This window comes from Artibeus jamaicensis, unplaced genomic scaffold (genome assembly GCF_021234435.1).
Source record: "Artibeus jamaicensis isolate MK-2021 breed Jamaican fruit bat unplaced genomic scaffold, CSHL_Jam_final contig_1015, whole genome shotgun sequence".
Taxonomy (NCBI): domain Eukaryota; kingdom Metazoa; phylum Chordata; class Mammalia; order Chiroptera; family Phyllostomidae; genus Artibeus; species Artibeus jamaicensis.
This window is the reverse complement of record NW_026521194.1, coordinates 5,592,390-5,606,285: the sequence shown is the minus strand read 5'-3', so window position 1 is coordinate 5,606,285 and position 13,896 is coordinate 5,592,390. Positions and strand designations below refer to the sequence as shown.

Below are 13,896 nucleotides of genomic sequence, written 5' to 3'. Positions count from 1 at the left end.
AATGACCCAGGAAATATTAAACCTGATCTTCAGTGACTACCATCCGTGGCACGGACTTACCGAAATTTAGTTGGCCGATGGGCCTTTGCTTCCAGTTTTCCATTAAAATAACATCTTTGTTCAAGTATCTTTCTACATATTTTGATTGTCTTTAAATTGGAATATAAGGAACATATACATCAGTTACAGGTATACAACATAATGATTTGATATTTGTGTGTATTGTGAAATGGTCACCACATAGCTACATTTTTTTCCTTGTGATGAGGACTTTTAAGATCTGTTTTCTTTTTTTTTTTAATTTTTATTTACTTATCTTTAGAGGGGAAGGAGAGAGGGAGAGAAACATCAATGTGTGGTTGCCTCTAGTACATCCCCTGCAGGGAACTGACCTGCAGGGAACCTGCCTGCAACCCAGGCATGTGCCCTGACTGGGAATCGAACCGTGATACTCTGGTTCACAGGCCCGTGCTCAATCCACTGAGCTACACCAGCCAGGGAGATCTGTTTTCTTAGTCACTTTCAAATATACAATATTGTATTGTTGGCTGTGGTCACCATGCTGTATGTTATGGTAACTACATCTCCATGACTTCTTTATTGTATAACTGGAAGCTGGTATCTTTTTTTTTTTAAGATTTTATTTATTTATTTTTAGACACAGGAAAAGGAAAGGAGAAAGAGAGACAGACATATGCCCTGACTGGGAATTGAACCAGCGATCTTATGGTTCCCAGGCCTGTGCTCAATCCACTGAGCTACACCAGCCAGAGCCTGGGAGTTGGTATCTTTTGACCGTCTTCAACCACCCCCTCCCCCGCACAAGCACCAGTCTGTTCTCTGTATCTGAGTTCGGTTTCGTTTCTTGCTGTTGTTGTTTTTATATTCCGCCTCTAAGTGAGATCACATGGTACTTGTCTTTCTCTGCCTGATGTGTCACTTAGCATAATCCCCTCAAGGCCTTTCCCCAAGGCTGTTGCACATGGCAAGATTTCCTTCTTTTTTATGGCTAAATAATATTCCATTGTGTGTATGTGGGTGGGAGGTACATTTTCTTTATCTGTTCATTCATCAGCGGAGGCTTGGGTTGTTGCTAGGTCTTGGCTATTGGAAATAATGCTGCAATGAACAGGAGGTTGCATCTGACTTTTCAAGGTAGTATTTTGTTTTTCTTTGGTTAAATTCCCAGGAGGGGAACTGCTAGATCCTATGGAAGTTGTATTTTTAATTTTTTGAGGAACCTCCATGCTGTTCTGCACAGTGGCTCCTCCAGTTTGCATCCCTGCCAACGGTGCACAGGGGTTCCCTTTCCTCCAGCCTCGCCAACCCTTGTTATTTTCTTGTTTGAATAACAGCTGTTCTAACAGATGTGTGGTGATACATAGCTCACGGTGGTTTTGATTTGCATTTCCATGATGATTAGTGATGTTGAGCATCTTTTCATTGCACTTGTTGGCAATCTTTAGAAAGATGTCTATTCAGATTTTCTGCCCATTCTTTAGTTGTATGTTTTTTTGCTATTGAGTTCTATGAGTTGTTTATATATTTTGGAAATGAATCCCTTATCAGATGTATGATTTAAAAATATTTCTTCCCTTTGATAGGTGTCTTTTCATTTGCTGGTAGGAAGATGCATATAAAATGGTTTTTAGCCAGGGCTGGTGTAGCTCAGTAGAGTGCCGGCCTGTGAACCAAAAGGTCGCCAGTTCAATTCTTGGTCGGGGCGCATGCCTGGGTTCCGGGCCAGGTCCCAAGTGAGGTCAAGGGGAACGTGTAAGAGGCAACACATCCATGTATCTCTCATACATTGCTGTTTCTCTCCCTCTCTTTCACCTGCCCTTCCCTTCAAAAAGTAAATAAAGAAAATCTTTCAAAAATGGTTTTAAATAGGTATCAGTAGTTTGTCCTGCAGAAAGGGCGTGTGTAGTATATAACCATGAGTGCGGGTTTTCTCACCCCACCCCCAGTATCAGGCATTAACACTTAAAAAAATATTTTATTTATTTATTTTTAGAGGGAGGGGAAGGGAAGGAGAAAGAACAGGAGAAAAACATCAATGTGTGGTTGCCTTTCATGTGTCCTCTACTGGGGACCTGGCCTGCAACCCAGGCCTGTGCCCTGACTGGGAATCGAACTGGTGACCCTTTGCTTCACATACCCGTGCTCAATCCACTGAGCTACACCAGCCAGGGCACACTTTTTTAATCTTGGGGAAGAAAATAGTCCACTTTGACTTCTATCTCAGTTTTCTTTCTTTATTTCCAACATTTATTGATCAGCAGCTGTGTTTCTGGGGCAGTCTTCAGCCTTAAAGAAACAAAGATAAATAATATTTAGTTCCTGGGGAAAAGCACAAAACAATGGTGCAATGTGGAAAATACTAGACTAGAAGGATAAATGCATAGCAAGACAATAGGGAGAGAAACTCATCATCCTAAGAAGAGCCCGTGACATCTTGAGTCCAGTCTTAGAGTGAGTAGGAGTCAAATAAGGGAAAAAAATGGGAGAATCTTTTTCTCTGCCTGGAAATCTCATGTGATGAAACATAAAGACACATTGTCATGTTTGGTGAATAGCAACAAGTTCAACTTGGATATAGTACGAGTCCCAGGGGGCCATAGGTGACCTATTGAAAAAGGGTAATGGAACCCTTAAAATAGTTAAAATGGCAACCTTTACGTTATATGTATTTTACCTCAATTTAAAAAAAAAAACATATAGGCTCGACCCCGCCTTCTGGTGGAGGAAGCATAACTTCCCCTCCTTAAGTGTGAGCTGTACAAGGAAACGTCCTCCCAGAGAGTACAGTCTGGAAAGGTTGGGTGTGGGGGAGAGTAACATTGTAGCATAGAAGCCAGCCAGGTGGTTGGGGTTAGCATTAACGGGGATCAGTCACACTGACGGCACATTCTGTACTGAAATCACGTACTCTTGATACATGTTGAAAAAAAAACACTTCACTTCTGTGGCTTCCTTCCCCAAACCCACGCCCTCGGTCGCTGCATGAGAAAGACATTGGGCACATCAGGCATTTTGCAAAACACCTCACCTGTATTCTTCAAAACTGTCAAGGTCATCAGACACAAAGAAAGGCTGAAGAAACTGTCAGGAGGAGCCCAAGGAGACATGGTGACTAACTGTTATTGCGGTGCCCTGGATGGGCCTCTGGAACAGAAGGAAAAAGGACGTTAGGTAAAAACTGAAGAAGTCTAAATAAAGTACGGTCTTTAGTTCATAATAATGCATCAGTATTATAATTAATGTATCATACTAATAGTACAAGATTTTAATGATAGGGAAATTGGCTGAAGATTGTGTGGGAAGGATGTGGAGTATATAGGAACTCTCTGTACTATGTTCGAAATTTCTCTCGATGTTGAAACTGCTCGAATAAATAAAATCTAAGTATTTTTTTTTAAAAAGAGGTGGGTAATTGAAGGGAGTTCAAGATTGGACTCTTTTACAAAGGCGTAAGCAGGGTTGGAAAAAATTAACATGGTCTTGGAGCAGGCAACTTTAGACTAAAAAAAGCCAGGGAGGTGGATAGGGTTCCGGTAACCCCAACCCCCAGCAGAGTTTAGGTGTCAGAGAGAGGCCCCTGTGGGGAGCTGAGGCCTTCGGTAGAGCAATGCGGCCTCTTCCAGGCAGAAGTAGTAGGGGCAGTACCTCTCAGACTCATTCTCTATATGTCTTCTCAGATCCTGCCAGAGCCTCTCTTTGGCCAGATCCATTGAGAAGCCAGGAGGCTTGGGAGCCTGGCTGATGCAGGCCACAGGCGTCAGCCTCCTGAAGAGAGAGGTGGGAGGACAAATGGAGAATATCCAAGGCCAGGCTGCATGAAGAGGCCGGTGTGGTCATTCAATACTGGCTGGAATTTGGGGCCAGAGCCAGAGTAGCAGGCTTAAGCCTTAGTGTCGCTTCCTGTAGAATTTGGATTTCACCCTATACACAGGGGGGTGGCAAATCAGTTTCATCCCAGGTGCCAACGTGGACTTGACAACTAGGACACTGTGATAAGAAAGGTTCTCGGGGTATCACATGCTTGGTGGGAAAGAAAGTGGAATGGACTGGCGATGCCGGGGGGGGGGGGCTGTTAAAGGAGCCTGGTGCTGAAGCTTTGGAGAAATGATGACGTTACCGCGTGTTCAAACAGCAGCAAATGTGGGGCGAAAAACACAAAACCAAGGCTTAATAATCTGTTTGGGGTTTTTCATGATACCCTGGAGTATCTGCTTCACACACAAACACCTTAGGAAGAAAAAGACTACAGAGGGTTTCCTAAGACATTGGTTGCCATGGCTTGAATCATGGGCCCCACCATCATGGATATAAGCTGAGCGGATGGAGGTTGGCCCTCGAGTCAGAAGCAGCCTTCTGTAGGCTGGTCAGCACCGTATGAAATGGCCTGGTGTGAAAACTCCATCCAATTGGGGTACTGCTCTTAGGGAGTCTGAATGCAAGACCCAGACATAGGGAAATAAATGGCAGAGCGGCGACAGATTTCAGAGAGAACAGGAAAGGCTGGACGCAGAGGATGCAGTAGGACAGTGGACTCCAAAGCAGAGGGGAGAGCAGAAAGACCTCTGCAGTGATGGTAAAAACCAAAGGGAAAAGTCCGAGTGGAGAGGGGAGCCTTGAGTGTGGTAGACTCCACTGCTGAGGACAGAATGTGGGGCTTGGGCCAGTGCTGGCCGTATGTCTGCTGGCTCTGTGTCCTTACTTTCTGAGGAGTCATGTAACAAACTCCTGTCCCCAGAGAGAACCTATGGGGGCAGGTGGGGGTGTGGTCTCCCCTTGTAACCAGAATGTGCTGACCCCTACTGTTCCGGAGACTTGCTCATAATTGTGTTTAGATCATGAGCTCTGTCATTTTTGTGCAGTTGGAAAAGTGGACCAGGCCAGGTCCCTTTCTTCACCTGTGCATCCCCAGGACCTAACCTGTACCTGGAACATGGCAGGTGCTAATAGTACCTGTCGAACAAAGCGTGCCAGTTTCTTTCTCAGCAGAAACGTGATCACCTGCTCTCTCTAGTGCTGTCTGCTGTCATTTTACCCCTGAGCACGCTGCCTGGCTATGCTTTCTTTTACCGTAATGTTTCGTCGTTGGTGGCCCCTTTCTTTTTACCCTGGAAAAGATGGAGGATTTTGATTAATGAATAACTTTTTTTACTGCTTTGCTTTCTTCTGTCGGACACCTGGTGGGGGCGGGGGATACAGGTAAGTTGGCAATGGTGAGATGCCTGTCCACTTAAACCATGGGATTCAATTACTATGGTCTGGGAAGGCTGTTCTCAGTGAGCCCAGTCTAATCTAAACTTCCCTGATTTAGAACTGACATGTCAAAACTCTTAAATTCTCAGAAAGCACTTTGACTTCTGCGGCTCTACTTTATGTTAATGATTAAATCCTCTCACTCTGGTGAGATTTATGTCTTCACAGAGGCATTCTGACATTTTATCCAGCACACCATTTTCTGGGAGAAAGTCCTGTCAGTTTCCTGGCAGCACGTTCAGAGTGCTCCTGTCTGTGTTCGGACTCCAAGAAAATGCTAGCGCTGGGGGCTTCTGCTGCTCTTTGTTATTCTGTTACTTGCCTGGTGAGATACACTCTACATATTGAGAAAATGAGACAACTAAAAAATCCAGCCACGACGGCCATTCACATGTTTCTCCCCGCACTCTGGCTTCAAACACAGTGTGGGCTAATTAGCAAAGTGTCACAAACACAAAGAAAATGTCTTTAGACATGGGCTAAGATGGACGGAGGGGAAAGGGTTAACACACTCCAGACCTTGAGTGGGGGTGAGGCTTGGGAATCTTGGAAAGGAAGTGATGGTGCACTTGAACTATTTTAAATATTACCTCTAGCCCCCCAAACGCTCACTGGCAGTTTCCTGTTCCTTAGTTTAATAAAACGAAAAACACTGGCTTCGTTCTTGCTTTTGTTAATGCCCATGTACTTGGCAATCACGCCTGTGGAGGAAATGTCCTCTCTGCCTTCTATGGGTATGCTTTGATTTTCCTAAGTGGCAAAAACTTTGTTTCCATAGAATGTTATGGGGATCAGCCCATCAAAGCCGGCGTGATGGTGAATGAGGAGGCTGCGGAAGGTATAAAATGTTGGATGCTAAGAGGCCAGGGCTTAATGGGTAGAGAAACGGCTAAGATGAACTCTTTTGTTTTGCAGTTAAAGAAAGTGTTCTCTCTTGAAAGACGATTTAAGGTAGCCATGTGCTAAAACATCAAAAATTTTGTTAAAAGCATCACAAGGGAAAGGCAGCTCCCTTGGGAGTTGGTTGGGTATTTTTCTTCTTTCTGAATTTTGATCTTTTGATGTTTTTTCAGCTAGGAAAATATCAAATATTTGGTAATTCATGGTCATAATTTTAAAGTAATACACGCTTATGTCAGAAATAGAAGAAGAACACCAAAAAATATGAAGGAGAAAACAAAGATCCTGTCATAATTTTGTAACCCAGAGAAAAATAGTAACATTTCAGAGTACTGATTCCTTTATTTCTTTTTTTAAAATTTTTATTTATTTATCTTTAGAGGGGAAGGGAAGGGGGAGAGAAATATCAATGTATGGTTGCCTCTCGTGCGTCCCCTGCTGGGAACTGGCCTGCAACCCAGGCATGTGCCCTGACTGGGAATCGAATGGTGACCCTTTGGTTTGCAGGCCCGCGCTCAATCCACTGAGCTACACCAACCAGGGCTGATTCCTTTATTTCTAATCACACATAGTATACTTAAGCTATGAACATATAATATTGGAATTAACTTTTTTCACTCATATTGTGAGTATTTCCCCATGTCACCGAATATTCTTTAATTACATGATTTTAATAGTGTAGTCACTTAATCGTGCAACTATAACTTAAATTTTGTAAACCATTTCATAATGTTTCTGTTTAGATTGTTGCAATGTTTATCTATGTCTAAATATCAGATTATTTCTGGGAGCCACAAGAGACACTCCTTTCAGAATTCCTCACACTAACACCTCCCACTGCCTGCCTGGTTGTCTTTCAGAAGATGTGGGGTCTCGGTTGCTGCTCCCAACAGCAACCTGTTGCGGACACCTGCCCACCGTGTCCACTGTGTTATGGATGAGATAAGATACATTCACACGGACTACCGAGTCCTGTGGAGGAAAAGCGGCAGCACGGCCACTCCCTCGAGGGGAAAGTGCGCTGACCCTTGCCCGGACAGGCTTTTATTGGGTTAAGTTAGCACAGGAAAACAGGTGAAGTTCATTAGTTATTGTCAGGCAGTAAGGATCAAACAATAGAGAGCATACAAAGAACCCTGAAGGCCTATTCTGAGTCCTAGCCTGTTAGCTAGGGCTAGGGCTAAAGGGCTACAAAACTTTGGGAAACAAACTCATTTCCTGCTTGGACCCTTATCGTTTAATTGAGAGCATTCTTAGCAAGGCAGGTTTCACAGGATTTTGTAGATTCTTTCTTAGGCCTGATCATCCAGGGAACCCGCCCTTTGCAGCACAGGGCTGCACCGCCCTCTGTCATTGTTTCAGGCTTAAGTCAGGCAGGGGAAGTAAAGCAGCCAAGAGATTAGGAGACTTCTCACAGACAGAATGAGGACTCAGGCTTTGTCAAAGCCGAGGGGTGGAGGTTCATCACCCCTTTTGCTAAAGCACCCCAAGTCCTTCCCTGGGGCCTCCATGTGATCATGCCTGTGTTAGGTCGATCCTCCCTTGGGGAATCTTACCCGTCATTGGCTCACTGACCAAGCATTGGGGGCCAATTACAGATAAAGGAGCAGAAGCAGTTCTCCTGCCAAGGAGATAAGCTTTGTCTTCTTAGTGGCTTATCGTTCGAAGATCGGTCACTCAGCCTTAGCCATGGGGGCAGTCATAGCTCCAGAAACCAGGCAGGGCATTTCCCAGCAGCAGTCTGTGTGTGCATATGGTCTGGCACGTGACTGCACATCGGTTAACATAAGCTCACAACTAATCTATTTCTAATCTTTCCTTGTAAAGAGAAAATAGCTGTAGTCTGAGGAACAGAAGGGAAATAACTCGCTAACTCCCTTCAAGGTAACTGGGCTTAGATGCGTCATGCCTGGTCCCCTGTCCTTGACTCTTCTTTCCAGATCAGGCCCATCCTTTGTTTCCTGTGTAGGGTTTGGGATATTTCGGTAGCCTTGGGCAGGGGTCAGGGTTTCTGAAAGGGTTGGGGAGTCCTCCATTTCCTGGCAACACTGAGCCAGGAAGGCAGTTTATCTAAAATCAGTAATTGTGTCCTCGTGCAAGGATTTTTTAAAAAGCATTGTTAATTTCTAAATATGACTATCAATTTTAGAGAGAGAGGAAGGGAGGGAGGGAAAAGGGAGAGCGAAACATTGATGTGAGAGAGAAACATCAGTGGGTTGCCTCTCATATGCACCCCGACTGGCAATGGAACTTCCAACCCTTTGGTGCGCTGGTTGACACTCCAAGCAACTGAGCCACACTGGCCAGGGCTCATTGTTTATTTTTTAATTACAGTTGACATATAATATTATATTAATTTCTGGTGTACACACCAGCGATTAGACATTACATACCTCACTAAGTGATCATTCTGCCCAATCTTGTCCCCCTCTGACACCACGCATAGCTATTACAACATTACTGACTGTATTGCCACGACACTTCTGTTACTACCAGTTCATGCTCCTTAACCCCCCACCTTTTCCGCCCAGCCTCCCAGAGCCCTCCCTGCCGGCAGCCATCAGCTTGTTCTCTGTGTCTGTGGGTCCGCTTCTGTTCTGCTGCTTTGTTTATTCTGTTTTTGAGATTCAGCTTTTGAAAAGTGTAACCTATTTAATCTTTAAAAGTTAGCGCTAAATATATATTTACTATGCAACCCACAATTGCACTCCTGAGCATTTATCCCAGAGATACAGGAATTTATTCACCCAAAAACCTATACATGATTTTTCATAGCAGCTTTATTTGTAACAGCAAAAACTGGAAACAACCAAAATGTCTCTCACTAGATGCAGGGCCCAATCAGCCGTGATACCGTGCAGTGTTATGCCATATAAAAGGAATGACCCACTGACTTCCCCAACAACTTGGATGGATTTCAAGGGCATTATGCTGAGTGAAAAAGCCAATCTGGAAAGGTCACCTACTATATAATTCCACGCATATAACATTCTTAAAATGACAGATTTATAAAGATGGAAAACATTAGCAGTTGCCAGGGGTTAAGAATCAGGGGATGACTATAAGGGGGTTGGAACAGAGGGGGATCTTTGTGGTGACGGAACAATTTTGTGAGTTGATGACAGTGGTGGTTACGTGAGTCCACGCGTGTGGTGAAATAATGCAGAGCTGTACACACACCGTGCCGGTGTCAGATTCCTGGTGTAGACGGGGTGTTTGTAATTATGTAAGATGTCACCATTGTGGAAGAACAGCTGAAGGGCATATGGGAACTCTCTGTACTACCTCAGCAACTGCTTGTGAACCTATTGTTATTTCCAAATAAAAAGTTTTACAATACCAATACCGCCTTCCAAAAGCTGGTCTTGCCAGCCCTTTCACAGCTTGTACTGAAGGCGTTCTTTGCTCACCAGTGCGAGAAGCCCAGCAAACCTGAAGCAGCATCCGGGAGCTTTTCCTCTGAGCGCCTATTTCTAGAGCCACAGGACTCGATGGGAAACGTCCTGCCCACTGGCCCCCACCACCGGCCCAGAGAGAACATGGGGAATGTTTCAGGGTCAGGAAAGCACATTTGCCCTTGACTTTAGTCCAGCTTACTTGTTATAGCTGCAGGGTTTTCTCATTAAAACAAGTTGTGTGTGTGTGTGTGTGCCTTGTTTTGTTAATCCACTTCAAGTTGGTGTGGTTAGTACATCAGTCTGCCCTCAGTTGTCATTTGTCTCCCAGTCTACAAACTGATTTGTTCAGTATCTTCAACACCCCTCCCGACCTGCCAGCTACTCTCAGCCCCTAGAAAATCTGACATCCTTGCCTTTCTGAGATTTATACTCCAGTTCCCCTTTATCACCCAGGCTTTTTTCCTGTGGTAGAGTATGAACTCAAATGAAATAAAATCGTGAGGGAGTATTTAGCATAAGGTACTATTCTGGGGGTCTCCTGTGCCCATGTGTAGTTCATGCAGGATACCGCCGTTGACTGTAGATGAAAACCGATAGAAAAGATCATTGTCTCTGAGAGTCATAACGAGTGTCACAGATTCGTCTGATTTCAGCTGCGCCCGGAATGCCAGTAGCTGAAGTGGTGGCAGGGGACGCCCAACCCTCATTTTAATGGCCGCTTTTTCTGGGCTCAAGGTCACCAGTATGCCCGGTCCCCAAGCGGCAGACCCATTCATCTGGTTGGTAGATTTTTGTTCTTCCCCCACAGGCCGTTTCCTCACTGTATCTAACTTATCAGATACCAGATCAAAAAGATTTTCACCCCACTATATTCTACAAAGGGAAAAACTTACCCACAATATCCAAAGGATATCTTGAAAGCAATTAAAATTCCACCTAGTTCTAGACATGGAAACACATTCATCCATGATATGCTCAACCCAAAGCAGCAAGTTTTAAGAGATGATATTTATAATAGGACCCAATTTTTAAAACTGTATAAGCATGTATTGAAACATATTTTCTAAAAAAAAATTGAAATGATGAACCCAGTGTTACCAGTTGTTTTCTCTGGACATATAAAAACATTTTTATTCATGCTGGTCTGTATTTTCTGTATTTTTTTTTAAGTAATAGAAGGTAGTAGTTTTATGTTTAGAGAAAAATTAAACCATTTTTATTTGATAGAAGAAATTCTCTTATAAAGATTGTTTGTGCTGTTGAGCAATATTAGATGGTTGGTTACTAAAATAACTACCATTGTTCCATGCAAGGATTTACTACAACCACCCTTGACTTTGTTACACAGTCCCTAATATCAGCGGTGTTGGCTGTGATCCGAACCCCAGGGACATTTATTAAACCATGTGAAATCCTCGCCAAGGCTTTGGAGATGAAACAAAATGGCTCCCAACACACTGCGCGAAATGGTAAAACACAGTTTCCTACTCTGTCCAAACAAACACGCAAGATGCCAACAGCTTAACATGCATAATGTCGTTTTGCACCAATGGGAGTATTTTAACACATGGAAAAATTTCAGCTTCTAAAGATCTCTTCTTTTCTTGGCCGAAAGTGTATTACTAGGGAGTTTAGAAAAGTCTTAAGAAGAGCAGATGTTAAGTGCTATCACCCTTTCCCATCAGTCAGTGTTTGGCAAGCATCTTTTGTTGTTTCTTTAAAAGTTGTTTTAGAAGATCTTCTTTTGTTATTTTAGGCCCAAGCAGTTTTAGTGGTTTCAGCCCTTTAGTCACCCACCGGCTGGCAGTGTCTGGGGCACATTTTGTGTTGGATCTCGGTTTCTCTTAATTGGTGACAGTGATGAGAGTAAAAAGCTCCTAAAGCAGGTGCAGTTTAGGGACCCAACAGCCACCACTGCCAGTGTTTGCTGTGGTTCTTAATGGGATGCTACTGGAATCTGTCAATTTTTATTATAAAATAAAGCATAATTACTCATTACAAAGACTAAATGAATGGACATTTTCTTTTAAAAAAATAATGAATAGTCTAAGATTATGACTTTTTTCACTGTTCTGAGCAAATCTAAAATGATTCGTAGATGATATGGGTTTTAATGTGATTTTAATTAGGGTTGTACTAAATAAACCTCTGGGTTAACTTGGAGGTGACTGACGTCCTTATGCTCTATCTACCAGTGAGTTCGAATGCAGTTGAGTTTTATGTGTTGATTTGGCAGCCTTGCCACACTTTGATTAATTCTACCAAATTGTCTAATTTCTTTGTGTTTGCTGTGAAAACAGTGGAAAAACATTCAATTTTGTTTCTTTCTTTTCAATTCCTGTACCTTTTGTTTGTTTATTTTTTTTCTACCTTACCCCACATACAGGGACCTGACCAGTATTGGGCGGAGTAGCAGTGGTGGAAGCAGAGGTTCTTGCCCTTAACTTTAAGGGGAACGGCACTAGCGTTTCACTACAGAGCATTGTATTTGATGTAGTGTCCCCCTGCCTTTCAGAGTTTGTTTGCCAAGAGATGTGCTCATGAATCAAGACTGAGCTGTACTGAATTCTTTTTCTGGATCTAAGGAGAGGATCATATGTGGGTTTTTTAGAATCTCCTCTAATCTTATAAAAGGATGAGTTGAAAGAGAATTTCTTTGTTGGACCAAACTTTCATTATGACAGATACTTAATGTTTGTCATGATGTAGTCAAATTTACTGCTTCCAGCAAATGTGAAAATATTATCAAATAGACTTTTGGCACCGGCGTATTTTAGAAGTCTCTTCTAAGCCGCTCTCTCCTCCCTGCCCCCGCTTCCCTGGCCTTCTGGTTCGGTTGGGTGATATTTTTCCTAAGCACAGAAAAACACCAGACAACTTCATGGCACAGTTTATCTTCATGTGTCCATACATACCAGTATCATAGAATGTGCTGAATTATGTAAATATTCTTAAACATATATAAAATATTCCATTCCTAGGGTTCAAACTAAATCAGCTTGTTTTGGATAAACATGAAACATGTTCAAAACACAAGTAAATTCCTTTTGCGCTGTGTGGCTCTGCTCATATTTGAACTCCGAAGTGTCTAGAAGTTTATGAGTCTAATTAAATAGAGCCACGCTGGAGAGATTTGCCTCAAGGGGCCCTTCACTTCCTCCCCCCTCAGAGCAGGCACAGTTTATAGTGCTCAGTATTGGGAAGCTCTCCATTGCAAGCCAGCAAGGATCTGCGGACCAATCAGAGTGGGGCCTGCGTGACTGAGCCTAAAATGTGAGTGACTGAATATTGAATCACAGGGTTATGCTAAGGGACGCCTCAGGAGAAATTGGCACATTTGCAGCTAGTGACCTTTATAAAACACCCACACTTAAAAGGAAAATGACATTTTAAGTAGCTTCTCCCCTAACAATTGTCATAATATTCAAAGTAAAACTATATCACCAGAACAGCGATTATCTTGTAAAGCAGAAGTATTACATTTTGAAATAAAATTATACCTGGCTGTGCCCCGTGCATCATTAAAAAAAAAACAACTTTCAACTTATTTTATTATTACACTTGATCTTAGCCAAAAGGCCGAGAAGCGATCAATTTATTTTATTATTGAAGCAAAGGCCTTACAGAGGGCCACCGGGAGAGAAGGTGGCAGGGATGGGCTTTCCTGCTGCTCCTCCCACTGCTTCTTCTCCCCGGTCGCCTGGGGAGCTCAGAGTGCTGCCAGGGGCAGGTTTGCTCAAGTTTGTTTTCCTGTGTTTATTTCTGGAACCATTGGTTTTGGTGTTGTTGACTGAGGTGGTTGGGTTGAGGGAGCCCTGCTGGGCCTCCCTGCCCCTGCAGTAGGTCTGCGTGTCCAACGGGCTGTGCTTTGGAGGGGGCATTGGAATGAATGGGCTGAGACGGTGCTTTGCTCCTTACACTTCCAAACCACGTCGCCTTGGGCCTAGCCCGTGATCTTTCTCACCTTGGTTTCCTTAAGTGGAGTGGAAATAATCATGTATACCTCCTGGAGTTTGGGGATGTACAGTAGACCATCAGGAGGTGTACTGAGCACCTTATGTCTGGTGTCGCATGAGCCCTCAACCACTAACTTCTCTATCGTTTCCAGTGACTCACTACCACCAAGGCTCCTGCTCCTCCCACTGCTAAACCCCTGCTGCTGTTTTGATCCAACAGGTGTTTCCTACAATGAGTCGCATCGTATAGTCGGGCATGGGTGAAGGGGAGGAGGAGTGTTGGACCATACAAGCGGTCTTCCTGTGCCAAATCTGCTTTCTATGCCACTTCTGCATGGATTCTACCTGAAAATTTGGGCTCATTTTATGGT

At 43.6% G+C, this 13,896-nt stretch overlaps 1 protein-coding gene and 1 pseudogene across 1 annotated transcript in view; one reads left to right on the top strand and one right to left on the bottom strand.

The window, feature by feature from the left end:
* Positions 1–13,896, top strand: part of SGPP2 (sphingosine-1-phosphate phosphatase 2) — a 99,915-nt gene that overhangs the window by 4,670 nt on the left and 81,349 nt on the right. The gene's annotated exons all lie outside the window — the stretch shown is intronic.
* Positions 13,027–13,160, bottom strand: LOC119050972 (uncharacterized; annotated as a pseudogene).